This window comes from Perna viridis, chromosome 3 (genome assembly GCF_037379345.1).
Source record: "Perna viridis isolate PV_CMFRI_1.1 ecotype Kerala chromosome 3, ASM3737934v1, whole genome shotgun sequence".
Classification (NCBI taxonomy): Eukaryota; Metazoa; Mollusca; class Bivalvia; order Mytilida; family Mytilidae; genus Perna; species Perna viridis.
Genome location: NC_142447.1, coordinates 37,474,675 through 37,497,658, shown reverse-complemented (window position 1 = coordinate 37,497,658; position 22,984 = coordinate 37,474,675). Strand labels below are relative to the sequence as shown.

Sequence of the window (22,984 nt, the reverse complement as noted above, 5' to 3'; positions counted from 1 at the left end):
TGTTTCTGTAGTTACATCATTTGTTGTGCTTGTACATGTACTTCACTTTACATGGTACTTCGTAATGTCGTGCGTTTCATATCGGAAGACATTTTTTTGTATGTTGTTTATCATGTTTGAAATACTGAACGGCACCGACTGTTTTAGTGAAATTTCCTTTTTATTTTTTCTATATCAAAAACGTCAGAGTTCATAACATGCTGCTTTATTTCATTCACAATCGGGAGTATAGTCAAACAATGTGCTCTACAATATTACGATAAAATTTCAAATTCAATAGCGAAACGAATGTAGTCGTTGAAATACCCTTACTGTTTGATGTTTCATTAAATAGTCAGACACCATTACAATTCATCTGTATTTTTGATAAAAAAAATATCAAAATATCAAAATATCCAATATCACTGTTAGTGTAAATTCCCACGTGTTATTAATAAAATTTGTTTAAATTTTAAATTAATTAAATAAATAAATCAAACCATAAAGAGTGTCAACAAATTAATTTTAAAAGCCACGCTAATTGTTGTTAAAAAAAACTTCGATCATGGTTTGTAATAATGCAATCAGTTTTCCGACTAATTAGTTGACTTCCAGACATCAGGGTAAATTAACCTTGAAGTCCTATTGAGGGGATTGATTAATTACCTCGAGTTATCCCAGGTTTCGATTCATCCGAGTTCGAGTCATCCAAGGTAAAATTGTATTGGAGTAAGGGGAGTTTTGCTGGGACTTTGTAATTAGTTCGAGTGATCCGAGATTTCGACTAATCCGAGTTCGACACATTGAGGTTCGACTGTATTTATCAATTATGGACTTTTAACAAAGCCAACATTTTATTGATGGACCTGACCAATCAAAATATTCAAATGGGTCAATATATAACATAATGACTGAGAAAATTCTGCAATTTATACATTGCATATGTACCAAGATACTCCCAGGAGCCTGAATCGCTCACCTGGTTAAATTTTTACCTTTCAAGAGCAATACCTCTAACATGGAGTTATCAGACAATTTTGACTCCATTGATTCATTGGAGAATTTTGTAAACCTTATAATAAGGATCATTTCAGCAATTGAAAGCTATTGGCTAAACCTAACCATTTTGGAGATATATGCAAAAATCTGCTGTCTGACCCCTATGTTCTATTTTTAGTAATGGCAGCCATTTTTTTAATCGATCAAAAATCTGAACAGTCATTTTGTTAAAGACATCCTATAAAACAAAAATGCCAACTTTCATTGAATTCTGTAAAGTAGTTTCTGAGGACAAGATTTTTTTAAATAACAACATCAAAAAAAGCAAAAAACGTCCAAAAAGGACAATAACTTCAACATGGGTCAACAGATTGTCACCAAATTTTGACCACAGATAGATCTCATCATGCTGAATACTTTTACCCTGTCAGAATTTGGTTTAACCTAACCGTTTTGGAGATATATGCAAAAATCTGCTCTAACCCCTATGTTTTATTTTCAGTAAAAACGGCCATGTTTTTTAACAGATAAAAAATCCAAACAATCTTTTTGTGCAGGATACTCTAAAGAACAACCATCTTAAGTTTCATCCAAATCCATTCTGTAGTTTCAGAGTAGATGTTTGAAGAAATTGTTAACGACAACAACAGATGACGATGGACGCAAGTGCATTTTGGAAATGATATAGCAGTTTGTGTATTCCAAATTTGGACCTGGCATCTCATTTTCACCTAATTTTATCCAACATGAGGCATTTTGTAATTCTGGCAGAAGTATCAGTTGCAATGGCAATGTCGACTTTCAAATCACATCAAAACCTCAAATCTGAGACTTGGCATATCAAACCCTTCCTAAAAACCAAATTTAATTCAAATCGGAGCACTTTGAAATTTTGGCCAAAAGATCGATTGCAATGCAAAATGGTCCATATTTCATTTCTAGTCTTTTGTTGTATAATCTTGTGCAGTATGTTAAACACTAACACTACTAAATCTCAAATTCCTGGCCACCAAGGCTTCTGAGATATTGGAACTATATCAATTTTAAGAAACATAGTGTCAATACATATAAAAATTGAAACATGGCATAAATATATATATATATAAAAAAAAGAAACATGGCTTTAGGTATGCTGAATATCCTTTGAATCACATGACCTTGATAACCAATGAAAATGGAAGAATGCCTCACCATATGTAATATTGATTATGGATTTTGACTCTCTGTTTCTTCAGTAATAATATTCATTAACTCTTGATTGTTCTGTGCCTTTGTTATCAGTGTTAATCTGATAAAAGGTACAAGTCTGTAGCCAAAGTGTCTGTGTTATATGGGTTGTAGGTGGAGGCATTGTGTATGGTGTCTTGAACAGTTGGATCCTGAATTTTGCTACAGTCTTTTCTTAATCCATTTTCAGGATACTTTCAAACAGTTGTCTCCATTTCTTTACAGTTTGAGCCTGTTAATAGGTGTTTTTTTTTCAGTTCTTTGAAAATCATTATTTTAAATTTGGGATGTTTTCTTCCAGATGACTGATAGAATTGTTTCCTCTTGTGAAGATGGCTAAAGTGGCTGCAGTCAAAGGTTGTACTTGTTGGCCATGTAATTCTTTAAAATGTCTACAGAGGCTAGATGTATTCACATAAGTTTTATTACAGTTTTTGGATGAAAGATGTTTTTTTTTGTTTTTTGCTGCATGTCACAGGTTTCCTTGGTGTGATCTTTGTTTTTCTGTCATGGAAATGGTGGATTAAATCAGGTTTAATAACATACTATAGAAAAAGGAAAGGATATGGTGAAACACAACAAATGCACCAGCATATAATCTAAATGCAAAATAGTAAATATTTTCAGTGATCACCTAAAGGTCTTAAACAATTGTAAACATACCTTTTTGTAAGCTCTGAAAAGCTCTAACAACAAAAGTAATAAAATCCATGGTGATGCGAACAAAATGTAGAACAATAACAATTCTTAATCAAAGTACTCATGTACTGAATCAATTTTTATCAACTGTTTGAATTTTTATGCTTTTAATAATCATCAAATTGCAAAAAATTGGGATAAAAGGAAAGTACTGAGATCAAATTCAAATGTATCTTAACACAAGCTTAATATTATTATAAATGTTCAGTATTAAACTATTTGTTTTATTTTTTTAATTCACCTTTCTGATTGTGAAACACACACCAAGATGCATTATGCATCTTAGCAGTGCATCAGTTTGAGTATATTCAGGTTCGATATCGGTTTACATGGAACCCCAAGATGAATGAATCAAAACTCTCAGACATAGTGCATAATTGATAGCTGGGCATTCCAAGTTTTTTTTCCCTTAAATTTCTAGGTTGAAAAATAAGAAATCCACTTAAAAATGCTGGGAGTTACTGAGAGCTAGCTCAGAAAATATTTAAGAATAACTACTACCAGCTTAAAAAACAATCGGTCACTACAATTCCAGCAGACTGGACCTGGAGAAGTAATGTCAGTTACTAAATAGGCAAGATTTGATGTAGTGCAATACGGGATGTAATTAGGGGTTGAATATCTCTAACGGTGAAAACAAGGTTCAAAGAATAGACAGTAATTTGAAAATTGCATCCTTTACAAATAAATCAAGTGCTTCTATATTTTTGTATTAAAAGTTTTGTAACAGTGAGAAACTTAGAAAATGTTTCTAGAAGTTTGTGATATGGATAACCCTGGTGCACAAGCTTTTCTGTGAGGAATCTGTTACATTACTTAAAATCAGAAACTTTATTACAATCACAATCAAAAAGGACCAGTCGTGAAACATTAACATTGTAGGGGGGAATATCACCATCTAGGAATGGAAAAATCAAATCCATCAAGAAAAGGTGAACTACTGTTAGACTTGGTCAACTGAAGTTCTTTCAGATCGATACCTTGAACATAGTTTTCAAAATTAGGAGCAAAATATCTTCAAGATACTGGTATCTAAAAGTGATATTAATATCATGTTTTGAAGGATCTTTCAATACTTAAGCAATGAACTGTAATTCACGGATTCTTTACAGTAAAGAAACAAATACCAGTTGGAATACCAACAACCTGTCTGTATAAAAGTATTGCCAGGATATGAAGTCTATCTTATACCTCCTGCTTCCATTACGGTTAATGATTTCCAGTATATTACAATATAAACAGGCAGGGTAAAATTGAAAATTGTCAATTCGCCAAGGCCCTTTTGTTATGACATTGACATTAAATAACTAGAGTATGTATTTTGCAATATTCAACTTTTACACTCAAAATGAACCCTATAATTAAAGGGATCTTATTTGATGCAATGCCAAATTTTTACTCATTATGAAACTTTATTCTATAGAGTATTCAAATCTTCCGCATATTGGAATTAAGCACACCAAGTGATAATCCATTACAATAAATATGAGTAAAAGTCAATACTGGTATAATCTAGATAAGGCTGATACTAATATGAAAGTAGAACTTAACTTTTATCATTGTTAAAACTCTGAAAAAAGTTGAGCAAAAAGTGCTTTTGAAAACTGATCTTGAATCAAATGGATTTGATACACTGATGTTAAACAAATGTATTAATGTTGCTCTCAATTCCACAGCTAATCAAAGGGTAATTTTCCCTCAACAAAAAAAAATTAAAAATAGATCTAAAGGTATTAGTTCTAATTACCCTGGAGACTCTGTACATTATCAAAGACTGTTTGTATCAATTTGGAATCATTTGTTGAATCTCTACAAGGTAATGAAATATTAACTCACCTTATAACATTGATATTGCTCCCAAGCTACAGTGTCCTTAGATCCAATAAACTCTGATTGGCTGATTAAAATGATCATATTTCTGAAAAAAGGTAGGCATCAACTTAAGAAACTATATTTTGTCATGAGAAAAGCCTAAAGAAATAACCATATTAAGTTATAAGACTGGAATAAGTTGGATCAAAACATTGAATAACCTTGATAATAATTCAACTCGCCAGTTATAGAGAAATACTCTTAATAACCAATAGTTTCATCAATAAGCTGGCAATCCAACTTAACTAATGTAGATTAATAGCATTTTTATACCAGTATGGTCAATACAAAATTCCACATTACTCAGAATATTAGTAAATAAACAAATAAGTGATGATTGCAGTAACCTTGATATAATGTAACAGAAACTTAATATTTATATGAGACAATGAACCACACAGCAAAAGGAAAACCAAGAATAGAACAAATTGTTTAACATCTCCATTACCAGCAGTCCCAAGAGGATTTTTAAAGCAAAGTAACAGTGTGACATGATCAAGGACATATGGTGCTTAACACTTCACAAAGTTTTAACAATATTTAGTTATCTGCACAGAAAAGGGAAATAAATAGTGCTCAGAACCCTAGCCGGGGGCTAGGGCGCTTTGCCCACAGAGCAACTGGGATGTGTGCCCCAGGTGGTTGAATGGGGTACCCCTGGCGTGTTACATGCTGGGGTTGTCAGGCTATAATACCGAAAACCTAACCGCAAACCATAGTGGTGCACCGTGTTGGGAAAGATGCCACGTTCCTCGCACGCTAAAGAACCCCACTGTGGTATTCTCCCGGAGTAGGTACCATAAGGCTCCGCCACAGGAGGCTAAATTGCCCGACCCTACCCACCGCTCCCTATTCCCAGTGGCAATCAAAATTTGTCGACCCCATTGTCCTTGTGTCCCATCCCTTTTGCATTTCATCATCATTTCATGTTCATTTTATCATCAATTTCATGTTCATCGTCTGAATATAGCTGAAATATTGCTGCTCGGACATTAAACCCCAACAAACAAACAAACAAACTAAAAACCTCTATTGCGATGGAAGGAGAGGGAACTGTAAAGTCTTCAACATAGAGCAGGGATCACATTTAACAGAACTCTTTATTGCCCATCATGTAAAATCGAACACAAAAGATCTTTATAACTTAACTACAAATAGTCATTACACACACACAAACAAGAGGCTCCTAGCAGCCTGAATTACCCACCTGGTTGAATTTTGCCTTTCAAAGGCAATAAATTTAACAAGTTGACCAACAATTTTGACTCAAGAAGTCTTTAGTAGGGCTCATCATAAGGATCATTTCAACAATTGAAAGTTTCTTTTAATTTATCATAGTTTTCAAGATATTGACTGAAAACTGTTAAAAAAAATCATTTTTCCCCTTTCAAGGGCAATAACCCTTAAAAGGAGTCATCTGACAACTTTTATCCCTGAAGACTTTTGTAGTCCTAATAATAAGGATCATTTCAGCTATTGAAAGAATTTGGCTCAACCTAATGGTTTTGGAGATATATGCAAAAAACTACTGTCTGACTGCTATGTTCTATTTTTAGTAATGGCTGCCATGTTTTTTGACAGATCAAAAATGCTGAACACTTTAACTCTGTCAAAATTTAGCTAAACCCAACGGTTTTGGAGATATATGTGAAAAACTACTGTCTGACCCCCATGTTCTATTTTTAGTTAGGACGGCCAAGTTTTTCGACAAATCAAAAATCGCCACATCAGTTCAATGCAAGATACCCCAAGAAACATTTATACCAAGTTTGGTTCTATTCAGTCAAGTAGTTTCAGAGAAGAAGAGTTTTGTCTAATTGTTAACAATGACGACGAAGACGGCAGATGCCAAGTGATGGCAATAGTTCACATGGCCTTTGGCCAGGTGAGCTAAAAATAGAGTGTTACATGAAACACAAATATAAACTCAAAACATTCAGGACATTCTAATATATCATAACAACTCATTTCGACAATTCTTCAGTTTATATTATGGCATGGAGAATTATCATAAGCAGAATTCTTACAGTATAACATGGCAATACAAAGTTAAACCCTGCCACAAAATGGTGAAAAAAAGGAACGGCAAAATGTTCAAAACAGCTGAATTTGAAAACCACATTTTGGATATTCCTGAAAATTGATCTTAATTTGTATTTTGTGGTACTTAACAAACGTGCAAAGTTTGAACTACAACAAAATTCATTAATTCATTCTCAAGTTATCATCTGGAAACTTTTGAGGGATGGGCAACCTTCACAAGTTATCATCTGGAAACTGTCGAGGGATGGACAACCTTCACAAGTTATCATCTGGAACTGTCGAGGGATGAACAACCTTCACAAGGGTATCACATAATACCTCGCCACTTCATGTGGCAGGGTAAAAAAATTGTTGAAGAGAACAAACATCAAAACATTCATGCATAATTACATAATACTATAACAATAAAGTTGAAAACAATAGCACTTTCCATATATCCGTTACACCCATCATTTCATGCATTACAAAGTTAGGACATCGTTTCTTCTGGGAGATAATTTGACTGTATTTGTGGATATAAACCACTAAAATCCCCAAAAATCTTTCGTAACACAGTGTTTGCCAATCATTTGCATGATATGAGTGACAATGACCATCAGCTGACTGTTCCAATACTTGGTTCAATTTTCGTTTTCTTGCTAACATATACACTCATTAGATCTGGTTTGTACTCACATGTGGCATTTGTAATATATGATGGACTGATGGGTCACCTTGGCTATCATTTGGGGTCTCTCACGGATGGTGTAAAGCATCAAAGCGTCAACACAGTCCCGGGCATAGTCATATCCGTGAATGTGGATCATGGTGTATTCGGGGAAATTAGTTGTCATGTGACCACGTTCATTCATTAAATTCATTTAATGCATTATCACATGATTTAATGTTTATCCGTGACATAGTGATCCAATTTGTGATCTGCATGCTAAACACTTTCCAGTGCATGTAAGACAGATAGGCAAGTTAGGTTATTGGAGCATGCCAGTCAATTGATAAGAACTCTCCAAGGCCGAAAAAATAATGTTATGTTTCTGACCACCATCATAAAATTGTGTAGGGTCAGTAGGTAGGGATTTATTTTTATATAAAATTTTTGAAATGAAATAAGTTATAGTAACACCAAACTCAGAATGCAATGGAAGAGACTTTGCTGAGACTAAACAATAGAGTTAGTCCACAGCCTATTCCTTTTTATTTTTTAAATATTTTTTTTAAAGCACAATTAAAACATTTTGGGTAAGTGGACTGAAGGAGGGTTGGTAAGGTCACCGGAAACATTTTTTAAGGCCTAAACAGATGTCTATTTATTACTTCAACAGTGCTAGAGGTTGTCTGGCTTTGGTTTGGGTATGAAGGAATGGAACTCCAACCATTTACATTGTGGTAGTAGGCTACAAATAATATGAGGTTTGACTTTTGGGTTTTCAAAAGTGATTCTGAAATAGATTTTTTTCAACTTGTCTGAGTCTGCATTAATTTTCAAAGTCCAAGGACCATACCTCTTCAAAAAATTAACAGACCAGAAAAATATTTCGACTTGATCTGTATAAACTTGCTGTGGTAAGTAATGTACCAAAACTTAAAGTCACCTTAGTCAAAGACTAATAAAAAGTTGTGCCATCAAAGCATATTACACCTGTCCCATTAGCTTGTCTAATACCAAATTAGACCACCATCTTAATAATCATGTATTTTTATGAATTAACTACAATACATTCAAAATGTAAAATTAGAATTATATAAAAATATGGTTTACCACTGGAAAGTGTTCTTACATCAATAGAGAAATAAACAATGGATCAAAGTTTACAAGTAATTGTTTGATTTGAAAATGTCTGTAAGTTTTTGTCTGATAATGAGATATTTCCTTTTTTTCTGAATGAAATCCTGTAACTCAAAACATTAACTTAACAAATTCACAAAAAAATCAAAGGAAGCTTTACTTAAACCAAAATAAACAACTCATCCAAGTTTCATGGAAATGTTTTACAATAATCCTGTGAAATTTGACTAAGGATGGAAGAACTGGGTGACACACAATGGTATACTATGATACTTCCTATCTATGAAATGATCAAAGATTGAAAAAATGGATGAACATTTATCTGAATACTTGGTTCTATACTGCAAAAACAAAAAAAAACAGATGGACAGACCAATTAGGTTCAAATGTTAGAGAGTAAATTTACAGCTGGATTTATTAATTTGACAGACAGACAGGCATAGTGTATGAGTATCCATGGTATAAAGGAGACTGATATTGCCTCCTCCATTCCTCTTCCCCCCTAAAAAAATCATTAGTTGAATACTTACATTGGTGCTGTTGATTATCATAGCAAAACATGAACATCTAATGCAAACCTGAATTACGATTTAAAAAAATAAAACAACAGTGTTACTGATTGTGTTGGTCAGTTATTCATATTCTGTTCTATTCACAAAATAAGCACATTATACATCTATTTTGTCCTGTCCATGAAAGAAATAAGGAATAAGAAATAAGGAAAAATAAAGTGGAACTCCTTTGATTAAGATCAACACTGTACCAATTTCCTTAAAGCCTTTTGAATTATTGTACATATAGATGAATAGGCACTGGTATACAGTGGTCGAAGCCAGGTATATCTTATCTAAAAAAAGTAAACGTCATTAAATTCAAAAATGATGACATGACATCTACATTATAAATGACTTTATTAAAATATATTGAAGATTGACAAATTCTTGAATAAAAATGTTACCCCAACTATACTAATTGATCAAATCTCCTCTAAAAATCAATGTAAACAGTCACCATGCACATATCCATAAGTCTATGTACCATTCTTCTTTAAATTGTGTGGTATGTAAGCAAAATATGAGAATGTTTTTCATATCCTCTTGAATGCAGAACTAACATTTGTATCTGGGAACAACATTATGCATATATGAAAAATTACCTAAATAATTTCTATGTTAGATTTGAATTATACATGAAGTAAATGGCAATTCTCAAATATCATCAGTAAACATAATAGAAGTTAGTTTTACTTGTGAAATTGTTTTGTAAACACTGAATAATAAAATATTAAATATAGAAGAATATCAGATATACACATGAAGATAAAATTGTATTTAACTGGTGACCATAAAGACATTATTAAATTAAATTAAATATTCTGAGCTCTTATCAATAAACTACCATTATTACCCACATGATGTGAACATTATATATCACAAGGACACCTCTATGAATGTATAAAACTACTAATAATAAAAATGTTTATTTAGATTAGATTCATGCAATTGCAAATTTTTTAGAAGAGTCAGGCAATGAGCTAAACATGGGGTCCAGATTCCAATATTTCTGAAAATGCTAAATTTTTTCATCGAGTTATCTTGATTGGTCAATGTAAAACTTTCAACATTAAACTGCAAAGTTCAGTATTTCCTAGCATGAAACAAGAAATTGCCCCTAACAAGAATAATGTCTCCTCCCACGCAGCCTGATGAACCATGTACATTTTGGAACCAATGTGGACATACAATTAATATTGGACACAATTTTATTTTGACAAACAATTTGCTCCCATTTAAAAAACACCCAACTTCAAACAGCAATCAGTACCATTTCTTGTTTACAACACAATAACAGAATGTGACTAATTCCTTACAATATGTACATCTCCATATGGTAATCTAATACTCCATTGAGTTTGATAACAAACCTGCAAGTTCTTAAGGAGGAGTTGTAGACAATGCATCAGACTAAGTTTTGCAAAAAAAATGCCTAAGTTCCAACAGCCATCATTTCTACAATTTTTGTTCGATCATTAATTCCTGACAATATGCTCATCCAAATATAGTAATTTAAAGCCCCAAAAAATTTCATAACAATCTTGCAAGTCATTGAGGTGGAGTTGTGGTCAAGCATGAAACCAAATTTCCCTGAAAATTGTGTAAGTTTCAACGGTCATCATTTCTACAATTTTTGTTCAAACATCAATTCCTGACAAAACGATCATTCCAATATTGTAATTTAAAACCCATTTAAGTTTCATAACAATTCTGCAAGTTGTTAAGGAGGAGCTGTGGACAATAGATCAGACTAAGTGTTGCTGAAACATGCCTAAGTTCCAATGGCCGTTATTACTAACAATGTTTGTCCAAACATAAATTCTTGATAATATGTACATCTCCATAAAGTTTCATAACAATCCTGCAAGTTGTTGTGGACAAGTTGCGGAAAACGAATTAAACCAAGTTTTCCTGAAATACGCTTAGTCCTACAGCCATCATTTCTACAGTTTTTATACAAAAAAAAACTCCAGACAGTATGCACATATCCATGTGGTGATATTACATCAAACAAAGTTTCATAATAATCCTCAAAGCTGCTTAGAAAATAGACAGACGGATAGACGAACACCGACAGACAGGGTGAAACCTATATACCCCCAAACTTTGTTTGCAGTGATATAAATGTAGATAGGAGATCAAATGGATATTTTCACATATAATATTAACAGAAGACAAATTCATACCTGAAAACTTCGCCAATTGTTGATATGGGTTGAGGGGATGTTACTGCATGTAATACGGAAAAATCCATATCATATTCTGTGTTTTAACATGTCATGACTGCAATACTTACAAGAATTGAATGTTTCACTTTTTACATGTAAGTTTCATCGGCATGTAAAAGTGTTGACTGCAACACATTTAAGATGAAGAGCGCTAGTACTTCTCTGTGCAAAATGTAGGACCGGTCAATTCTTTTACACCCCAATGAAATATCAACAAAATGCTTACTAGAATGCAGCTGGATACAACACTGAACAGTTTGGACAAGTATGGGCACAGCTTGCAAGCTTGATACAGCCCTAAATTTTGATTGTGATTAAATATCTGTCACAGGATAAGAATTTGACCAGAATCAAAATGGCTCCTTATTCATAAATGGTTCAAGTTGCAACTCCCTAAATCAGTCTTCCTTCAGCAGTATGGCACTTTGTGGTACAATTTTAAAAAGATCCATTCACTTACGGTCAAGCCATTGTCTGGACATAATGAATTACTAGTTTGTGGTCCCTTTTTGTCCAACAACTCTAAAAATCAATCCCATACTTTCTTTTGTGGCATGGCACCTTGTGGTACAATTTCAGAGATCCTTTCACTTGACATAGTGAAAGTGCTTTTTTTCTGGTCCCTTTTTGTCTCCTAATTTCTAAACATAGACTTCCTTTAGTGGCATGGCACCATGTTGTACAATTTCAAAAAGATCTATGCACTGAAACTCCAGCTGTTGCCAAGACATTATAAAAATACCTCCTTCTGGTCCCTTTACTGATCCTAACTCCTTAATGCTTCCAGTCACAACTCCCTACCTTATGTGCTATAGTATGCCAACTTTTGGTATAATCTCATAAAGATCCATACACTTCTACTCAAATTATTGTCTGGAGACCAAATTGTCTTCGGGGCCCAGGACGACAATGACATCATAATACCATTATACAATCACACAAAAAAAAGGTCCTATGAAAATGGAACATTTGAGATGTTTCTCTTCTTTTATTCCATATGTATCAAGTTCATAATGTTGACCACTGTTTTGGTCATTTTTATTTATTTTTAGAAATGAAACACACAGTGATAAAAGAAAGTAGTCCAGTAATAGTTAGCGGGACATATTTAAATAAATGAAATGTGTTTCATTGACTCATGAATCATCATCTATAAAACCAAATATCTAATTATATCTTCATGATTAAATGTAATATAGACATAATAAAAGCATTAAAATCAGAAGGACATCTACTGTAGATCCATTTGAATGTGCAAAGCTATTAATAATTGAAATATAATTTAGTTTTATACATGCAACACTTGAACAGTTTGAACTTTTTAAACAAGTAAGGTGATGAGTGTTATGGATTTTTTTGTCTTATATGAATGTATGCCCACTGGGCTGTATGGACATACTAACCTCAATGTATCAATTTTATTAAACAAATGATGAATGCAAAATTTCTCCTAACATATCAGGTAACAGAATTCACCAGACTTTCCATACCCCATATCAATACAAGTGTTAGGAAGAGCAAAATCGATATGTGGGAACATTAACTTTAACAACTGTGAAAACAAAACATACAATTAGAGAGCATATTCTAGCCTCAATATGGAAGACTCCTTCAAACCATGTCTCTTTGTAAATGGACAGATTAAGAAAATTTACATCAATCCATATATTTTACCACCATATAATACTTCATGACTTTTTCTCCAGTATATAGGTCTATGTAAGTATTTAAACCAATGAAAGTCCTCAGATCTATATCTTACACACTTAAAAAAAAAGCTATTTGATTTCACAACCATCTGTATATACTGAAAACAATTACGTTTATAGTTTTTTTTTTATACTTTTTGACTTTCTTTCTTTTTGAGCTAACATCTGAATAGTACATTATTCTAAGTAATGTAGGTATACATTTGTGTATGGGTATAAAAGTTTGACATATCCTTTAGGAATCAAAAACCAGTGTTTTTCTAAACCAACATCACTCTCCAATATCAACTTACAAGTCGCCTTTAAGAGATTGAAACTATTATATATAATCTAATTTTCCCAGACTATCTATGGATCTAGTACTTTTACTTAACATCTCGAGATTAAATAACTATTGTAAGACTCTGACACAAGTGTTTACTCTTAGTCTGATCATTCTTAAGTCAGCCTCAGATTATTTACCTAAACCTTACATCATGTTTGGATATACATTTAATCAAATTATTGTGTATAGATCATAAATGAAGTGGTTTCCAATTCAAACCATTCATTTGAAAAATATTTTATGTTCCATTTCTCTGATTAACTGTGAACTGCATTAAAACAAGTATGATTAGTACAATTAGTTGAAAGTAGTGCTAATATCAAGCTAAAATACTATTAGAAAGCTAACAAAGAGAATATTCCTTGCTTAAAATTGACATAATGTAAAATATTGACTGATTGATTGATTGTTGGGGTTTAATGCCTGATCAGCAGTAAAATACTGAAGTCCTCCAACAATAATAATCCTTCATCCACTTTTAATCATAATTCCCAATCCCCTTTAATACTTCATCAAAATCCCACAACAGTTTAGGAGTTGTTGTGCTTACAAGGTTTTAACATATAAAATCCTTCAGTTGAATTATCATCTTTATGAATCTTCTGAAATTGTCCTTATTGAGGTCACTTAAGCTGGATTTTCTCCCTTTGTAATTATATGTATATTCTTTCCTGAACATATACATATTCTGCCCAACCATCCTTTTCATCAAAATCACAAGAGTGGTTTAGGAAGAGTTGCACTTACTAGAAATGTGGACAAACAAAAAATTCCAGGGATTGAAATGCTGTGAATTTTAAAGTGCAAAAATGATAAATTTTGACCTTTCAGAGACAATAACTCCTTCAAGGAGACATAGATAGAAATTTCTTGGGACTGGCCACAAAGATCACCTTTTCTAATGAAAGTTTCTTTCTTCTTTTAATAATTTCAAAATATTAGCTACAAAATGCCAAAAGCTTCATGTTTTGCCTTTCAAGGTCAATAACTTTTAAGAGTTATCAAACAACTTTAAATGTCAAACACCACTGTACATCTCTTCAATCTGAAAAAAGATGGGCCATTTTATTTTTCTCTGTCTCTCATAGTTTTTTTTAGATTTCCCTTGAAATAAATGGTTTTACCCTATGTCCTAAAGTTGAGAGTTCAAATTTTGTAAATTTAGGGTGATCACTTGATTGACTGATTGTCATTTTATATGCCTTCATTATTCTGTACAAGTCGATATCATTACAATTAAATATTCAAGCACTGCATCTCTGAATTGCAGATGAATAATAGATGAATATGTGATAGTAATTACATTAATTAAAAAGAATATTTTATTTGAGAAATATTTGTAGCAAGTCTAATTCATTTAAGGACAAGAATGTTTGACCAATCAAGACCCAAATCTTTATTGTACTACATGCACATGTAGCTCACAGAAGCAACAACCCAAAAGCAGGCAAGTCACCCTACGATCACAACTCAAAACCAACCTGTTACCTCACTCTGTTCTTAAATACCAATTGCTCAGTGGAGAAACAGTTTCTCCAAATTTTATTGAAGTCTTGGGTGTGACTTGGTAGCAAATTGACTCCATGACCTTCTAGGCTACCACACTTCCCCAAGACAACCAAGCTTGTAAAAAAATGAAATGTGAGGTTAATTTTGTCCATATTTTTCTTTATTCACATTAACATAAGTTAGAACATGTATATCTTTTTTTTCTAAAAAGTATATCACTAATAGTTTATTTAACAAGTATAAGATTATTAATTACAATCTATATATCAAGAGCAATGATTTGTTATCAGATTATCAAAATCATACTAATTCATAGGCATGTGACATAGCAATTCAGGGGGTAGAAACTAGAAAAGTAATGTAGAAATTTAAGGAGTAGAAACTAGTCAAGTGACATACATGTAGCAGTTTATGGCATAGAAACAAGACAAGTGACATAGCAGTTCATGGCAAAGAAACTAGATAAAGGATATAGCAGTTCATGCATTTTTGTAACATTTATCAGTACATGTATCTGTAAAAAGAATCATTTCCAAATATCACTTGAAATTCTTTAATACCTTGCAGAATTACCAAAGCTATTGAAGGCTACTTTGGATTACCGTTCAAGTTGATTTTTTAGTTGTTTTTATATCGCAAAAAATGTAATTTTACAACTACAGCTGAGTTAATGTTGATTTTTACATGATAGCAACCAAGTCAAGTCAACCTGACAAGTGCAGGAATTCACTTACTGAGTAATCAATCAATTACTCATATTATCTTTCAAACAGTATGTTGTCTTTTTTTTCATTGAAAGGTTTTAACACCTACTTAATGAAAAACCATGGGCTTCCTTTTTTCTCCCTCAATTTTGTTATAAAGCTCATCGATTACTCATTAGTGGGGAATTGAGCTGACTGTCATTAATTGATAGGAGATATAATTATAACAATGTTTTTTTTTTATCTGTTTATAGTATTCCATAGTAACTTAACATCATATTATTCACTTAAACTTTAATCATTAATTAATGTAACTTTTAAGAATTGATAAATAGGCTAGCAACCTTGTTGTCCATGATTAATGAAGGGTAATAACAAAATTACCGAACTCTGTACAATAATTAATGAATAGTCAAAAAGATTAATCTGTATAACAAATGGCGATAACATGGGAAAGTCTGGAAAGTTGGAAAGCATTGCAACAGTCCTGACTTCTTCCAGTTAGTTCTTAACTGGTCTTTTAAAACGGATGACAGGAAACATAGTAATACCTCAATATGTGATTTCTAAAACTTCAAAAGCAAGAATTGGATATTCAAGTAACAAATTTATTGGTCAGTAGAAGTGAAATATTGTAGCAAGTCTAATGTATTTCAAGACAAGAATGTTTTAACCTATCTAGACCAAAATCTTTATTGTACTAGCTCACAGAAAGTAACAACTGGCTGAAAAAAAAATCTATTAGCGCATTGTAACATGCAAAGGGAGATAATCCAGCTGCAGCATTTTCATGTTCATTTGGTCTCAGTATTGTATTAATTTTCCCATAGACTTTTATTCAACGGGTCATAGTTTTCCTTCCCTCGTTTGTCTATCCTGTACTTGACTTTTTATGAGCAACTCGGCGGGTGTTTCTAGAAAAGCAGAGGAGGCTTACCCTACCGGTGCACCTGGTCCATGCTCCCAGTTTTTAGTGGAGTCCGAGTTGCTCATTTACTTTTGTTACTTTGTATGTATGATTTTAGTTACTTTATGTTCTTTGTTGTGTATGTCTGTTTTCCATGTCTGATCTTTGTCCCTGGATTACATTCTTTTGATTACCGCTATAACTTTGGTTCCCTTGATTACTCTTTCTTCTATAGTGAAGTGCACATTTTTAGGATTTTTTAAAAAAAATATGTAAATTGATTCAATAAAACTTTCACTTATGTAACATTTCTAAGGACATGTGAAAAAATAATTTTCCGCAAAGAAAATAGGGTGAGCCCACGAAGATCGGACAGAAAAGTAATCATGAACTATAAATAGCCATTTTATCTACTTTCACTTTCATTTGCAATCATCAAACCAGCCTTTTCAGTGGAACATTTTTATGTTATTACACATGTATATTAGATTTTCTTTTAAAAAAGTTTGTCATCTTATAGTGTGATGTTTGCTCTATTTTATAAGTCATTGTTCATATCTTTTGACAAAACATTAGTTTGTAGAGAGGCAAAAAGAAAATGCACTATATTTTTATAGCATCCATGTTTTGACGTACATCCGCTCAGGGATATGCAATGCGATACTGGTACCTTTTAAACTTTCTCACAAATCTCATTTCTTATTGGCCAAAAAAAAAGACCTGAATGTTGTTATTTTTTTTTTCAATGTAGAAAGTACTTTCCATCATTCACTGTATATTTTATCTCATAACATTTTGGGATGGCAGTTTTATTGTGTCTATTTCCCAAACTTTAATTCTTCAAACAACACCAGTGTGTGCATAATTCTAGATAAAAGAAATAATTTTACCTCTTTCACCTTTTAAAAATTTTTAATGCAAGGCAATATGGCAAAGTTTAGTCAAAAATCATTATATTTTTGAAACTACTTGTACTGCTGAGAACAAGATAGTATAAAAAGTTTTGGAGGGGAGGAGAAGGTTGTTAAAGTTCCCATTCTTTTGGTTATAACTTTTAACAATGACATTCATCACAATGTATACTGGCATCTTTTGGGTTATATACAGTAACTGATATTAAAGTACTATAGTCTGAAGACCCATGGGTGGCTTTAACATGACATTTTTCATCCTAGTGGCCAGTGTGGGGTTGTTGTCTCTTTGTCATATTCACCATATCCATTCTTGTTATATAACAGTATTAAACAATTGTTCTTAATAAAAAAAAATCCTTCAATCTGCTCTCATATTTACAAACATGCATATCATCTAGAAATCACAAAAAGACAGATTTAACATGTCTGGATGCTTGTGAAGTTGTCAAGGGATGATTTTACAAAGCCAGCAAAACAGTGGAATTCTGCCAAATCAAAGTAAAATATATGGTAACAAATGAGTTTTAACGGTAAAATCAGATTTTGAAAAAAGCAGAATTCTGCAATTAAAATAGCAAATGAAAATCATCCCTGTGTGTCACTATCAAAATTTTGTAAGCACATATCTTTAATATATACATAAGCACTATTTAATTGAAAAATTTTAGTGGAAATAACAAATTACATCGAGTACAAAAAAGAAAATGTACGTATAGTTTTGTACATATTCACTATTGGAGGTGTACAACTTCTGAGTGTCTATCAACAAGTAGGGATGCAATGTAGGGTATGCAAAATAGGTTTTAAACAGTCACTTGTACACTCCTTGAGACGTTTAGGTTTCTTGCACACAAGATACCTAAACGCATGCTGAATGCGCACGAAACAAATGCTTCCAAAGTGTGTTTAAACGCACGATAAACGAACACTCTTAGAGTGCCTTTAAATGCACGATAGACGAATGCTCATAATAGTGTGTGTTTAAACGCATGATAGACAATGAAAAATAATAATATTCACAAATAATGAATAAAGAAAAAATAGCTAATGTAAATAATGAAAAAGCAAAAAAATAGAAAAACATTTGAATAAAGGATATAATAAATGAACAAAAATGAATGAACGCTTCTATCTAAACTCGTATTGTGCTTTTAAACAAATGCTTCTATTGTGAGTTTATCATGCATTTAAACCATGGCAAAACAATTTGTAAACGCATGATAAATGATGCATGAATGCTCAAATGGGAAACGTGAATGTTTAAAGGAGTGTACATACATGTATAAAAGTTATGTGTATTTATATCTAAATACATGACATATACAAGTCAGTACAATGTATTTCACAGTACTACACAACTATACAAAGTTTGAAAAAGATCCTTTAACATATTTTCAAGTTGTTATCTGGAATCCACTGATTAACAGACAGATGGACACACCTTTCATTGAAAACTGTCTGCACCACATAATACCATGTACCTCCACACTATGTGTATTTGGGTATAGAGCATTTTTTCAAATAATGTGTTGGCAGGTCTACAAAATTTTTGTAAGTTTAATTGTGCTTATATTTTGTACTAATGCCATAAAAAAAATATATGTCTGATTGATTTTGATTGATTTATTCCATTTCGTCCATGGGTGGACATAGGGCGACTACAGTTTCTCTCCATTCGCTTCGGTTTTGGGCGATGGTGTTACAATTCTTCCACGTTAGTCATACTCTCTTCAGTTCAGAGTTCAAACCCCTCCTCCAGGTGTTCTTTGGTCTTCCTCTTTTTCTTTGCCCTTGGGGATTCCAATCTAAAGCTTGCTTTGTAGTGTTTTTATTGTTCTTCCTTAAAGTATGACCAATCCATTTCCATTTTCGGGTTCGAATGGTGTTTTCTATTGGTTGTTGTTTTGTTCTTTGCCAGAGTTTCTTGTTTGTTATTTTTTCTGGCCATCTGATATTCAGTATATTTCTTAGGCACTTGTTAACAAAGACTTGTATAGATTTCATGGTGTTTTCTGTTTCTCTCCAGGTCTCGCAACCATATAACAGGACAGACTTAACATTGCTGTTGAAAATTTTGATCTTAGTAGTCGTTCTCAGTGTTCTACTTTTCCATACTGGCTTTAGAATGGAAAAAGCCTGTAATGCTTTCATCTTTCTGGCTTGTACATCTTCGTCAGTGCCTCCAGTTGTACTCATGACACTACCAATATTGGATCCATCTGGTTTTGTTGGATTCTCATGGCTTTGATTTTGGCTGTGTTGATATACAATCTTGTTCTTTTAGTTGTTTCTTCGAGATGGTTGACCTGGTGTTGGGAATCTTGAAGATGATGCGATAGTGTGCATATGTCGTCTGCAAATTCGAGGTCTTCTAGACGAGATGTTAGTGTCCATTGTATACCATGAGGGTCGTTGTAAGCTGTTGTTGCTATCCAGTCGATGACTATGAGAAAGAGAAGGGGAGAGAGAATGCATCCTTGCCTTACGCCAGTTGTTACAGGGAAAGGATCCGTCAATGTACCAGCATGTATGACCTGACAAGAGAATTCTTCATACAGTAACTTAACCATGGAAATAATCTTTGGAGGAATCCCATAGTGTCCTAGAATGTTTGATTACAGTTACATTTTAAACAAAAAATAGGGTCAGTACATGTACATGTAGGTAGGCATTTTTTTAGCAATACTTCACCTTTACTTCAACTAAACCATAAGACTTACTGTCCATCTCCCTGTGGTACTGTTCCTATACATGTACTCCATGTTTATCATAAGTCTCTCAGGAACATATAGTGATGCCACAGAAGGGCGATTGATAAAATTTCAGCCATGGCCTTTGTGAAATGTCAAGTGACCAAATATTCCAGAGGAATCATAGAAAAAGGTTTTTAAAACTAGTGTTTCTTTTTGTTTTTTTGTTGGGGTTTAACGCCCAAGCAGCAATATTTTAGCTATATTCAGGCGATGAACATGAAGTGGATGATAAAATGAACATGAAATGATGTTGAAATGAAAAAAGGGATGGGACACAAGGATAATGGGGTCGCGAAATTTTGACTGCCACTGGAAATAGGGAGAGGAGGGTAGGGTCGGGCAATTTAGCCTCCTGTGGTGGAGCCCTATGGTTCCTACTCCGGGAGAATACCACAGTTGGGTTCTTTAACGTGCAAGGAACGTGGTATCTTTCCCAACACGGTGCACCACTATGGTTTGCGGTCAGGTTTTCTGTATTATAGCCTGACAACCACAGCATGTAACACACCAGGGGTACCCCATTCCACCACCTGGGGCACACAACCCAGTTGCACTGTGGGCAGAGCGCCCTAGCCCCCGGCTAAGGTCCTGAGCACTATTTAATCGCCTTTTACAACAAGCTTAGCGCTGCTGCAGGCCTATACTTTTGACACCCAGACCTGTATGGGTTTTAAAACTAGTGAAAATATCAACTTGCCTTATTTAATTTAACTAAGCAGGTAATTATTCATGGGCACCAAATTTCACGATTTGCTGTATGTACTTTTTCAGGTAAGTAATAATAAAGCTCTGCAATATAATGCTGGTTGACATGTATATTTTTTTAATGGTCTAATCACTTACATGTCTGCCAAATAAAAAATAAGTGTGTGTCCGGTCACCTCTGTGAATTAAATAGGGTTGGTGGGATGGAATTTATTTTTTAAACAACTCACAAGGTCGGCTTGAAATGTTGCTAAATCCTGCAAGTTAAATGCCTAAGTGTTCAATGAAAACATTAATTACTAATAAATTAACAACTGATTACTAAACAATCATCATAACTGGAATAAAACGTAAACAAGCTTTAAATTTACGGCCTTCATTTATATAGTGCTAAGCCCTTGTTGTTAACTTAAGTAAGGCCAAAAAAAAATTGTCTGATAAGGGTTATATTCCTCCAAAAAATAGGGTAGGTAGGTAGGCATTTTCATTTTATTTTTTTCTCGACTAAAGCTGAGCCTATATTTGTAAAATAGCATCATGTTTAAGTCATGAAAGTGTATGGTTTTAAGTAGAAAGTTTAATTTTTAACATGCACACCTATTAATCATGTCTTTTATTACAATACACTTATTTTCAGACCCATCAAATTTTTTTTAAGCACATCTGACATTCGGTCAGACACAAGGTGATGACTTGTCTGACCGAAAAAACTCTGAACAAATTATCGACACGCTAACATTTTTGATGGGGGGTGGGAATCTCCAAGTACATTTTATTATCTAGCTGATTTTAAAACTACTGGGTATGGGCTCTTGAATTTGTTAATTTGTCACCATTATTCATTTTGGCTAGAGTGTATCTGATGAGTCTTCATAAACGAAACATGTGTACTTTGTTTTGAGTTCTTTGTATTATATATTGTTGATTTTTTAAATTTGAAATAAAGTATCGTTATTAAATTATAAAATCTATTCTCAATCTCTGGCATAAAACATAATCATTTCAAAATTCAACATTTCATCTTGATAGTCAAAACATTCACTGTCTTCATAATCATCATCATTGTCTTTGTCACAAAGGCTCTCCACAATGTTAAGTGTTGAGTTAACTTCAACTTGTACATTATCAGATGTTCAATTATTAATCTTTATCAATTTCGATGTAAAAGAAATATACTTTATTATTTTTTTCATTATTATTTTGACAATATAATGACCGCATGTTTCACATGTAAACGAGTAGTGAGACAACGGAAGGGACGATATATCAAAGGACGAAATGACGTGTAGCGAATGAACCGGAAGTTACATATTATTGTTTACAATCAAACTGATTGACTATCTCGCTAGACTGTAGACTAATTCACGTAATTATTAAAACGTTCTAGTTTTATTATTCACAAAAACCACTTCAGTTTTGAGAAAATCTTCTTTAACGTAAGAAAAAAACATTGGACACCCGGGCTGACAAGCAACGTGTATTTACCGGACCCTGGACAATTTTACCGGACAGGTCCGACGGTCCGGCAGGTTTCGATGGGTCTGCTTATTTTTTGTAGGAATTTTGGACAAAATATAAGTACACTGTATTTTAAAATGTTACCTGCAAATATATTTCAAAAAGTTACAAATTTCTCTGTTCACTGATGTATTTTTTGAAAGACAAGGTGAAAAATGAATATTTATATGAATGAAGTATTATCAAAATGTTTCATTCATTTGTTTTATTAAACCTTGAGTATGAAGAATGCCTGACCTGTATGTTATAGATGTACAAATATATGTCTGGTACCATAAAATAAGTGGCAACAAGCAGAAACTGCTACCCTGTCTTGAGCAGCAGTTATTATATTTTAGTGCCACGATACTCGTGACTTCCATTGTGCTCATCATCAGTAATATGCTTGGATTTACATGATATAAATCAGTCTCCTTTTCAAACGCTATTGTGACCTGGTTTTAAACATGCTTTCAGTTTTACCGGAAATGATCCTTATTATACCGGAAATTGGTATAAATTACCGATTTTGTTAATATTGGAGAAAAAATGTATTAGGGTCAGTCAGGAAATCCGA

At 33.1% G+C, this 22,984-nt stretch overlaps 1 protein-coding gene across 7 annotated transcripts in view; it reads right to left on the bottom strand.

The window, feature by feature from the left end:
* LOC148622125 (sodium/potassium/calcium exchanger 2-like) overlaps positions 1-22,984 on the bottom strand; it is an 80,656-nt gene that overhangs the window by 56,424 nt on the left and 1,248 nt on the right. For 2 of the 7 annotated variants that reach the window (XM_088571705.1, XM_088571707.1), the window contains exons 1-2: positions 9,561-9,706; positions 4,741-4,822 (exon numbers count right to left, since the gene is read on the bottom strand). The exons of 1 other annotated variant lie outside the window; for it this stretch is intronic. The gene's annotated coding sequence lies outside the window, so the exon portion shown is untranslated. Of the gene's footprint in view, positions 1-4,740; positions 4,823-9,132; positions 9,409-9,560; positions 9,707-22,984 lie in introns of those variants that run through there. 4 more of the 7 variants (XM_088571703.1, XM_088571706.1, XM_088571704.1 and 1 more) reach the window with 2 other exon arrangements.